At 38.1% G+C, this 10,618-nt stretch overlaps 1 pseudogene; it reads right to left on the bottom strand.

Moving 5' to 3' along the window:
- Positions 1 to 813: 813 nt before the first annotated feature.
- On the bottom strand, positions 814 to 4,921 carry LOC137234782 (trans-1,2-dihydrobenzene-1,2-diol dehydrogenase-like; annotated as a pseudogene).
- Between the last annotated feature and the right edge of the window lie 5,697 nt (positions 4,922 to 10,618).

The following is a 10,618-nucleotide window of genomic DNA, read 5'->3' as shown; positions in this document are numbered from 1 at the left end:
GAATCCTTTAGAGTGTCCCCGGCACAATGGCGTAATGTAAATGAAACACTCATGAATCACGGTCTCAATACGAGCAAGTTCCTGCGCATTGCAACCGGTAATCCGGAGGTGTTTGCACGTCCGACACAACGTCTAGTTGATGCAATGGAATTTTGGCGCAGCTTTCAATTCACCGAGAAGCTAATGTTTTTACTGCTAACAAAATATCCAGAACTTTTAGATATGAACGAAAGCATGCGTTTACGTAAACATATTGGTTATTTGAAATCATTTGCTGGCTCTAGCAAAAATGTTTGGAAATTGTTAATGAATTGTCCGGATTTACTTGAACAGTCGGAGCGACGTGTCGAAGAAAATGTGACGTACTTGAAAGAGGTAATGCGTGTGGAAATACCTGAAATAATAAAATATACCTGAAATAAATAAATAGAAGCGTTATCTAAGCCATTAGAGGAGATACGTTCCCGCCATGTCTTTCTTGAAAGACTGGGTCTATTCAAACCAAGACCACTTAAAGTAGATCCAGATGAGCCAACTAAGAATCCACTTTTATATCAAATAACCAATAAATCGGACAATGCATTTGCAACTAAGGTGTGCCATGTTACACTTGCTGAATTTGAAGCATTTAAAGAGTTGTACGCACGAGAATTGAAACGAAAATAGGATGCTGAATACGAAGATGAGGATATGCAGCTAGTACGCGGGTATAAAAGCATTGAAAAGCTCGTAGATATTTTTGTTAGTTACATGTTACATATATTAATTTAATTAAAAAAAAAACAATTGTTTTAAAATTCCGATGTGAATTTCTTATTCGAACGATTTGCACAAATTTGTTTTATTCTCTGCGTAAGTAACGCCCAATTGTCTACGAATTTGATCCTCAATATATTACAATGCCAAACTTTCTTTATGATCAAGTAAATCACTTTGTGTTTTGTGCTCTAAAATGCAATGACGTACCTCTTCTGCTTCAAAACTCAGCGCTAAGCGATTGGGAAAATATGTTGATAAATCACTTTTTGGCAATGGAAATTCTTTTCCTTCACCATTTACATCTATAATTTTCACAGAACACCAATAGTCCGGCACCTAGTTTCATTGAAAATTCCATAGCTCATATTAATTTATGTATAAACGTTTTTTTATATCGTCTTTGAAAATTCAAACCACTTATAAAACGGCTTTCACTATAGAGGGATCTTAATACCAAAAAGTGGAAGAAATGCCATGCGCCCGGTAGTAAGCCGACAGTCTTGGAGGCGAATTGATATAACCACCTCAAATCTTCAAAGAACACATGACCAAGAACAGTTGTTTGGAACTTTCACCGACGATATGTTTACGACTATAAATTATACTAACAGTCATAGTGCCATCGGTTCGTTTTATAATTGCTTTATTATCGAATCGTTTCAGACTGCTAAGCATTAGTTCAGCTTTCCGATCAGGTCCATAATGTAGCACAATATTAGCTTCTTCATCAACACCATCCTTATTCAATGTACCATTAGCCATGATATTTTGTGAGAAATAGCCGAATATCCACAATGCGAACTGTAAAGCATAGACACCCAATTCAAGTGTAACACCACCACCTAAGAGGAAATACAAATTCAGAGATAAGTAATAAGTAAATGATTTACTCATCCACTCATACATCACTTACATTACACGGCCGACTTTTTCCATTGGCAAACCGAATGTGCAATTAACATTGAGCACCTCACACAGGGCGTTGCTCTCGATCTGTTTGCGTATGTATTGATATGCGGGTACACAACGTGACCAAATTCCCTCCATAAGGAAACAGCCTTTGCTATGCGAATGTCCTATCAATTGCAACGTTTGATCCTCATTCATACAAAATGGTTTCTCACAGAGTACATGCTTGCCATGGTCCAGCATCATGCGACTTATTTCCAAGTGAAAGGGGTTTAGTGATGAAATGTAGACAACATCTAGAATGAAAGAGACTACAGTTGATACATGAAGGTAAATAGCGGGAGGAGGTTTCTGACATGCATCTTTTTGTGACCATACCACTTTTGTTCAATGCTTCGTTTACGTTAACCGGCAATTTATCTGACAGAAATAGTTAGTTGAAGTGTTGAATGAGAAGCGCCTGAATTACACGGGCAAGATTGTAGTTAAATTAAGTGGGGGTGGAAAGGAATAAGTCTCTGAGAGATTGCTTCCAAATTTTTATTGAAATTTCGGTTCGCCACGGGTAGGCGAGGTTGACAATTGGGTTGGAGAAGCTATAAATTGCGCTGGCAACCCATTCAAAGCTTCCGCAACTCACCTACGCGAGGCCAATCCTGTTATAAATATGAATATTTAGCAGGCAACAAGAACAACAGCAACAACAAAAGCAGAGTAATAAAGATATTTGACAAAAGAAATTAACGATCTCAAATAGATGTGTTGTTGTTGTTGTAGCGATAAGGACACTCCCCGAAGGCCTTGGGGAGTGTTATCGATGTTGATGATCCTTTGCCGGATGCAGATCCGGTACGTTCCGGTACCAAGCCCGACCATCTCGGGAACGATTTGTTATGGTCACATGCGACCTTCTAGGCCATCCCACCCCCTAGATCCATGAGGAGTTCGGGGTCGCAGAGCCTCTGCTGTTAATGAAACAGGACTCGCCACGGATAGGTGAGGTTGACAATTGGGTTTGGAGAAGCTATGGCAATTCTTTACTTTAGCTCACAACTGCTAAAACTCGTCCAAAAATATTGCGAGGTGTCAAAAACGCGTTATGAACCCAGGACCACGAATCCGAAAGCGGAAATTAAATAATTAGTTTCTGTCAAAAGATATTTCCAAAACCGAAAAATGGCCCTGGGGAGTTCCGAAACCAAAGTAATTTTGCGCAGAACACCTTTCCTGGGTGGGTCCAACACCGGTTTGGAGACCAAAACTATATCTGCGCAAAACACTTTTACCCAGCTTTTCTTGTGTGTTCAACAAAATCATCAAAATTACAACAACCACATGAAAATTTTCTAATTTGTGATCCTGGGCCCAAAGCACGTCTTTTGACACCCCTCCCAATAATTTTACACGAGTTTTAGCAGTTGTGAGCTAAAGTAAAGAATTACCCTATGATTTAATCAAATTATATATTTGAAACAATGGAAACAATTGAAAATGTTACACGAATACCACTCTTATGATTTGCCAAGTGAATCTGATTTTCAGGCTCCAAATAGTATTTTTTTTAATATACTTGTGCATTATTTTTTTTACAATGTAGCTATTGGTTACTGTTAATTATACTTACCAACAAAGGCTTTTAACTCATAGTCAACGCCACAAGATTTACCCGTATCGCCAGGCGCGGGTTGTAGTGACACAGAAACTGGACAATAAGGAGGAACTTCAAACGTTCAGTTTGTTGTGGCGGATATATTTGCTCATGTGCTAAATACAAGTCTACGAAATGTCAGACCAAACACGTCCAAATCCTCACGTACATATCTGAAAGCGGCAAGTACTTGTCCAAACACCTTGCGATCTTTTTTCGGGATCGATGAAAACTACCCCGTCGATAGGATCAACATGTGAAATGTGGTCGACGAAATCACGATGGGACTTTTTGGTGGTAAAGTTCCTTTCAACTTAATTCCTATTTTGGAATTCTTAGAAATATTGCAATCACCACCTTGATTGACCCACGGGTACCTCCGTAACGGGGGGTGGAATCCATAGTATTTTTACGCAAAACACCTTTCTGCGTTGGCGGCCTTCGGCCGCGCTTATAAAAAATAACCCTGGGCTACGCCATGCCAAGTCCGGGTGTGTGGTATAACCGTGGCTACCGCCACGGTGATGCACAATTTTTTTTGTGGGCGCGAACACAACAACAACCACATGAAAATCACCAACTTCAACTGTAAATATCTCCGGACAGAGATACAATTTTTACTTTCCGCCTTCGGATTATTGTTCTCGAAATTAGTACGCGTCTTCTGACACCTCTGTCGTTATTTTTGGTAGCGTATTAGAAGTCGACCCCTCAACTAGACTATTACCATAGGAAAAAATATTCGCAACGACCACCTTCATCAAAGCAGCGATAGTCACATTTTTCGCAATGTTCATTTATATACAAAAACAATTACCCCACATGATGCTGAGCGACTATTTTTCCTTGGATTTCCAATAAACATGCATTAAAAGACAACATAAATTGAAACATTTTCTCCACAACATCCTTTCCACAATCACAAAAGAAATTGCATGCACGGACTAAATTTTTTTCACAGCTATGATAGCTGCAAGGCATTCCTGTTCCGTTACCGAATAATTACGCTGCGCCTTGTTTAGTTTCTGACTCATGTAAGCTACAGGAATTTCTTCACCACAATCGTTCTCTTGAGCGAGCCTATACCACTCTTACTTGCGTCACACTATATTTCGAACGGTTTACGAAAGTCGGGAGTTGCCAATATAGGTGCTGACTTAGACAATGCTTTACGAGCTCAAAAGACTCTTGTGCTTCTTTAGTCCATTCAAACTCGGGACCTTTCTTCAGTAGTTCTGCCAAAGGATTAGTTACCGTCGCAAAGTTGGCAATAAATCGCCTGTATCAACCGGCCATTCCTAGAAAGCGTCGGAGCTGTCTTACGGATTTGGGTGAAGGAAATTCGCTTATTGCCGAGACCTTGTCTGGATCTGTTTTCAAGCTTCCATTGCCTACAACATAACCTAAGTACCGAACCTGCTTAAGGCAAAATTTACTTTTCATTATTTTAATGGTTAATCCAGCCTTTCTAATATGCAATGCTATTTCTTGTAACAGTTGTATATGCGATTCAAAGTTTTCAGAGACTAGCAGGGGGGCGTCAAGATAGAAAAACACACGTTCTTTGAGATTGTACGGAATTACTTTGTCCATTAAACGGCACATGGTTTGAGGTGCATTACACAACCCGAAAGGCATAACCTTGAACTGATAAAGTGGCCTATTCGGTATGGTAAATGCCGTTTTTTCGCGAGATTTAATCCCTAATGGAATTTGCCAAAAGGCATCTTACAAATCTAAACTTGAAATGAACTCTGCACGGGGTAGTTTACTTAATATGCCCTCAATGTGTGGTAACGTCTTTTATAGTTACCGAATTGACTTTACGACTGTCTAAACAAAGACGTATTTTTTTACGTTTCCGCACTAAAATGATTGGAGATGACCATGGGCTGTTCGATTCTTCAATGACATCTAAAGCTATCATCCAGTCAATTTCCTCATCCATCAATTTTTCAATTGCTGGGGATATCGGATAATGGCGTTGCTTAATAAGTTTAATTTGACCAACATTGATAGCATGCTCTATGAGAGTTGTCCTACCAAGACCTTTCTCTTCAAAAGATGGGAAGCACCGAACTGCTGCGCCAAGTTTTTCCTTTTGAATGCTGGATAACATATGTAGATTTTCATCTGATGCGGATAAATTTAATTCCCTCACTAAGTGTGAAGCAATTTCAAAATTTTCCAAAAATTTATCCCCAAATATATGTCCTGGCTTAAGGATGGAGCTATGTAAAAATCAATGGAAAAGTTTTATCTTGATAACCGACAATCAATGTAACAATCCCAACAACGGATTGCTTTGAACCATCAGCTGTGCAAAGATTTGTGTAAAATTTCTTTATTTTCAGATTTTGTTCGAGTTCCAGTACGTTTTTAGACCATTTTCCTCCTAAGAAACTTATCGACGCTCCTGAATCTAATAAACCAAAGACTTTCTCTCCTAATAACTCTATGGCAGCATATGGTCGTATGTCACCATGGCTTACTCATCGATGTGGCGGATAAGTTTTCGCGCTGGAATTTTGTATTTTGCCAATAAGACTTAGCTCTAAATGCTGAACGCGTTTGAGAAAAAATTTCTTCACGCTTAGCATTATATTCTTGCAAACGTAAATGTAAAGGACGAAAAGGGTGTATTTTCAAATTCGCTTCAAGGTTATCAGTAGTAGTGGGTACCTTTGGTTTTTGTTTTATTCGGAAGTTGAATTGGGGTGTCTGCTGGAGTGGTTGTAGACACTCCTTTGTTTGTTTCCTTGGCTATTACAGTTGAGACAGTCTGTAAAAAGTATGCCAGCAATCCACAGCCGTAGCAGAAGACTCGTCTTCGCTTAACGCATTGTTTATAATCGTCACCAGGCGCATCACAATTCCAGCATTTCTTCTCTAATGTGTCCAAATTCTCTACTGCTTGAACTACTGCAAAGTCGGTACTCACAGCCTGATCTGTTTGCTCTACTGCAGTCAATTGTCGCTTTCGTGGTAACTGGGGTCGAGCAAGGCTGTTTTTCACAGTTTCGAAAAAGTTTTCCCGCCGTCTACAAGCACGCCGAAATGGAAGTTATGTCCAAATGGAGTAGCTCTAAACGAATATCTGGAAGTAAGTAACGAATTAAAGTCTCAACTAATTCTTGTTCAGACATTGCCACTTTTAAGCTATCACTCAATGTCATCACTGCTTCGAAGAAATGTTCAAAAGACTCTCCCTGTTTTTGTTTCCGATTTCTTATTCTTTTCTTAATGTCGTAATCGGCACGGACGTCTTTAAAATTGCTTTTTAATGCATCACATAAATTAAGCCAATCAAGGGAGCGCACTAAATGGTGATACCTCCAATACCAGTTCTTGGCCTTTCCATCGAAAAGAATATGGGCATTCTGGAAAAGCGCCTCGGAATTTCCTCTCAAAGACGTCACAGTCAATGCATTTATTCGGTAGATAAATTCGTCTACCGAAACGTTCTCTAAAGAACCGTCAATTATATCCAATTTATTATAATTTTAGATATAGCTTCCGGTGTTAAGTTTCGACCGTCTCTATTATACAACATCAATTTACATAACATCAAAGGAAGTATCAAAAACTTTTACGTAAGTTTTTAACTTTAATAATTATCCAACTTACGCACTCTCCGTGAACCCTTTGTGAATATACTTGCGTACATCAGTTACGACATCCTTGCGAATCATTAACGCATTAATCAATAATCAATTTTCATATAACTAAATTTTCGTTCCATCATTGAAATGCCTATTCTTTGAGTTACCATAATTTACTTGATATTTGAAATATCATACAGACACTTTACATTGTTGGCTTTAAGCGTTTAAATTCAATAAATTAATTATTATTGAAGTACGCATTTGCGTCAATGTGTTAAACAACATACAAACAAAACCTTTCCTAACTATTATTTTTAAATAGAAAAATCAAGCTTGTTAAAGTAAGAAAACCGGCGTAACCCGGCGCTCCGGCCACGCTGCCGCCGCCGGTATATAATAGTGCCTACGTCGCCGCCACCGATATAGTTATCGGCGTTAACCTCTATTCCACAGAATGTGATATTTCTCGTGCCATGAAAAGTATTCCCGATCGTCTCCAACAAAAAATACGTATAAGACTTACACAACTAAATTACCTTAATTTTATATTTGGATTTCTCTTAGAAGTTGGAAATTTGTTAAACAGGGATAATAACGATGAAATTGTAAGGACTTGGGTGATTTTATAATACAGATTTCGATGGAACAGAACTTTTTACCGAAATATGTGTCTGCAAAATATTACTTCGCAGTAGAAAACAAATTGAACCCAAGACTCCGTTAGAATTACATACTTTTATAATCTCGTATGGAGAAGATGTTTTTCAAAGCTTGACTATCTCAGTATTACTAATGTATATTATTACTAATGTATTATAATCATATTATTATTAAATATATATTTCAGTCTACTTATAGATGATATCTTCAGCCCATGATAAAAATACAGGAAGGTAAAACCATTCTCTCTTCTCCGCGGTCGTAATGATTTTTTCATGTTTAAAAAACAATTTTAAATCTCTCTCAAAAACTTTGTGCAAATGCCAAAACAAAGGATACAAACAGAAATTTTAGCTTATTTGACTTTTATAAATGCCCGATAAAAAATAAAAGTAAAATATGTAGAACGAAAATTTGGTATGAATTTTTTTTAGTTCGGCTAATCGTTTTTTTTTTAATTTGTACGATTTAACCATGCATGGCCATAATTTTCTCATACCAGCATTCAGCTTACTTCCATCATTAGAGATGTTGCAGGTCTTCGCAGCTGGACGATTCACATAGTCCAACTGGGGAATATTAATTTGTGGAAGTTGAATTTTTACGACACCTTTTACCATTTTGTTTAGATGACATGCAGAGAGCAGCGCACATATACATTTTCCTGTGTATCATCGACAGAAATAGACGGCATAGTCTTTTTCCCGTCCGTCCATGTGTCGTTCTTATTTTTGTTGTATAAATCCCTCGCCTGGGTTAATAGGCTAGAACACTCAAGAAACTTTAAATAAATTCCTCTAACGAAGGTCCAAGAAATCGAGCAGTTTCAATATGGTTTTAGCAAAAAAGAGTTGCTATTACAGATTTTTGTTCCACATTACAGACGAATGCTTGATTTGTGCTATAAACCAGGCTGGGGCCATACAGAGAGATCGAAGTTGGGGCAGAGTAACACGCATATCCTTCGGAGGTGTGCATTCTTCTTCGGCGATGTCTGCAAAGGCTGGAGCCTGAGTTTGAAGGAAATCACAGACTCTGCGTTTGGGTTGCTCTGGATCATACTACACCATTCTCGTCATAAGGCTTATGCAAATGTCTTCTTATCTACCTTGGAGGCGCAACTACATCAATCAATTGTTTTTTAGGATGCCTCGGTGCTCAGACATCTTAAGAAGATATTCCGTGGCAGTTCTAAGTGGGAAATTTGGCAGCCCCGCAACTTTCTCCGTTGCAGCGATTTGAGGATTTTTAGGCATCTTTGTGCATTATAGGCAATTTCCGATGCATTTGTATTGAAAGTTGTTGGGGTTCCACAGTAGTAACGTTGTGCCATCGAGGTAGCTGCCCAGTTGTTGTGCTATTGTGACGGACTTTTTCTTTCACTTTGCCGGGGTTGGCCTCAGTCCGTCCAGGGTTCCTGAAAGTAGAAATTCCTACCGGTCCTTCTAAAAGAATAACCCTGTTTATTTCGTATAAAACCGTTATAAAAGTATTTATTTAATAAAAATTCTATTTCTACTCCTAGCTGATTCCCTTGCTATGTAAGAGGTGACTGAGGTAATAAAGCCATCAGACAACCTCTGCGGACGAATGGAGTAATAAAGCCTCCAGACGAATATACTTTTAGTACAAATGAAGTCAAAAACCTTCAGGTGTACTCTTGGTTGTAGTCATAAAACCTACCGACTCGTATGCCTGTCTCCTAATCTCTGAATTTTAATGCGAACTAGTCGCCTTATATACTAATTTTTGCACGCAGGCAAACGGTTATTTTATAATAACAACTTCTAACTAATAGTATTAACAATATAAAACAACTGTTATTCCGGTGAATATTTCCTTCTCATGAATTTCCACGCATCATAATGCTCCTTATTGAATACAATGTCTTTGTACTTGCTCATACCGTGCTTTCCAGCCTTTGCTTTAACTATTGTGTGTTTGTGCATTTGTCGGTGGGCACCTGATTCTAATGTTGTGTTTTGCTTTGCTCAATGCTTCTGCCGTCTGTTGTATGGCGTGCGTTGATGTGTTGTATGCTAGTTGCGAAAATGTAAATATTTTGCTTGCGTGCAAAAGTACGCAAGTCTAATTTGTTCTTTAATTTAATAATTATCAATTCAATGTACAACAGAATATATGTATTTAGGGTATAATTCATAAAGGTATACATATATATATTTCTGGTGCTTCATATAAAATATATAAGTGATAAATTCAAATATTATTATAAATTTCAAGTTATTTCAAAATGTATGTTATTCAGAAAAATGTATGGATATGTGTATGTTGTGAGGATACAAAGTCCTCGGCTTTGGGGTCCTCACACTATGTGCAAGGTCCACGTCGTGAACAATACGACCGTATGTACATTAAATCAGTGTCAAGTCCTGTGATGTGAAAATATTGAGGAGACAGGAGATATAAATGTTTATTTTATATATATTATAAATGTTTTCCCCTGGCGCAAGGAAACTTCACTACGCCACTGGAATTCAGCTATCCGTTCACGTCGAAAGTATTTGGAGAAACGTAAAGAAGATAAAGTTGCTGAATTAGAGACAGACATTTTAGATGATGAATATTCATTTGATGATAAAATGTAGTCTCTCTCTCTCTCTCTCTATACCATGTTACAGAATATCCACACTATAACGCGAGGAAAGGGAATACAAAAAAGTTTCCCTTTTCATCATTAAGGAGCATTAAGGATCTTAATACAGGATTATTATCTACTATTAGCCTTGTTGCAATCAGAACTGAATGCTGGGAATTTGATGCTACATAGAATATTATTCTACGTCCGACCCACTCTAAATACAATGGAAGTTTTGGCTGGTGAAGTTTCGGATATTTTAGAGTAAGAGTTACGTGGCGGCCAAGCTCTGACACCACTCTTCAATAAAATCAGTGCTTTGAGAGGTAGTGAGGATTCACAAGTTTGTCATACAATTGACGCCATCAGGAGCTGTGTCTTATACAGAAATTTTACTCCTATGGGTACAAAAAACGTCATTTGCGATCCCCAACAAGAATT

Source organism: Eurosta solidaginis, chromosome X (genome assembly GCF_040869045.1).
Source record: "Eurosta solidaginis isolate ZX-2024a chromosome X, ASM4086904v1, whole genome shotgun sequence".
Classification (NCBI taxonomy): domain Eukaryota; kingdom Metazoa; phylum Arthropoda; class Insecta; order Diptera; family Tephritidae; genus Eurosta; species Eurosta solidaginis.
The sequence above is the reverse complement of the archived record's forward strand: the minus strand, read 5'-3'. Positions and strand labels throughout refer to the sequence as shown.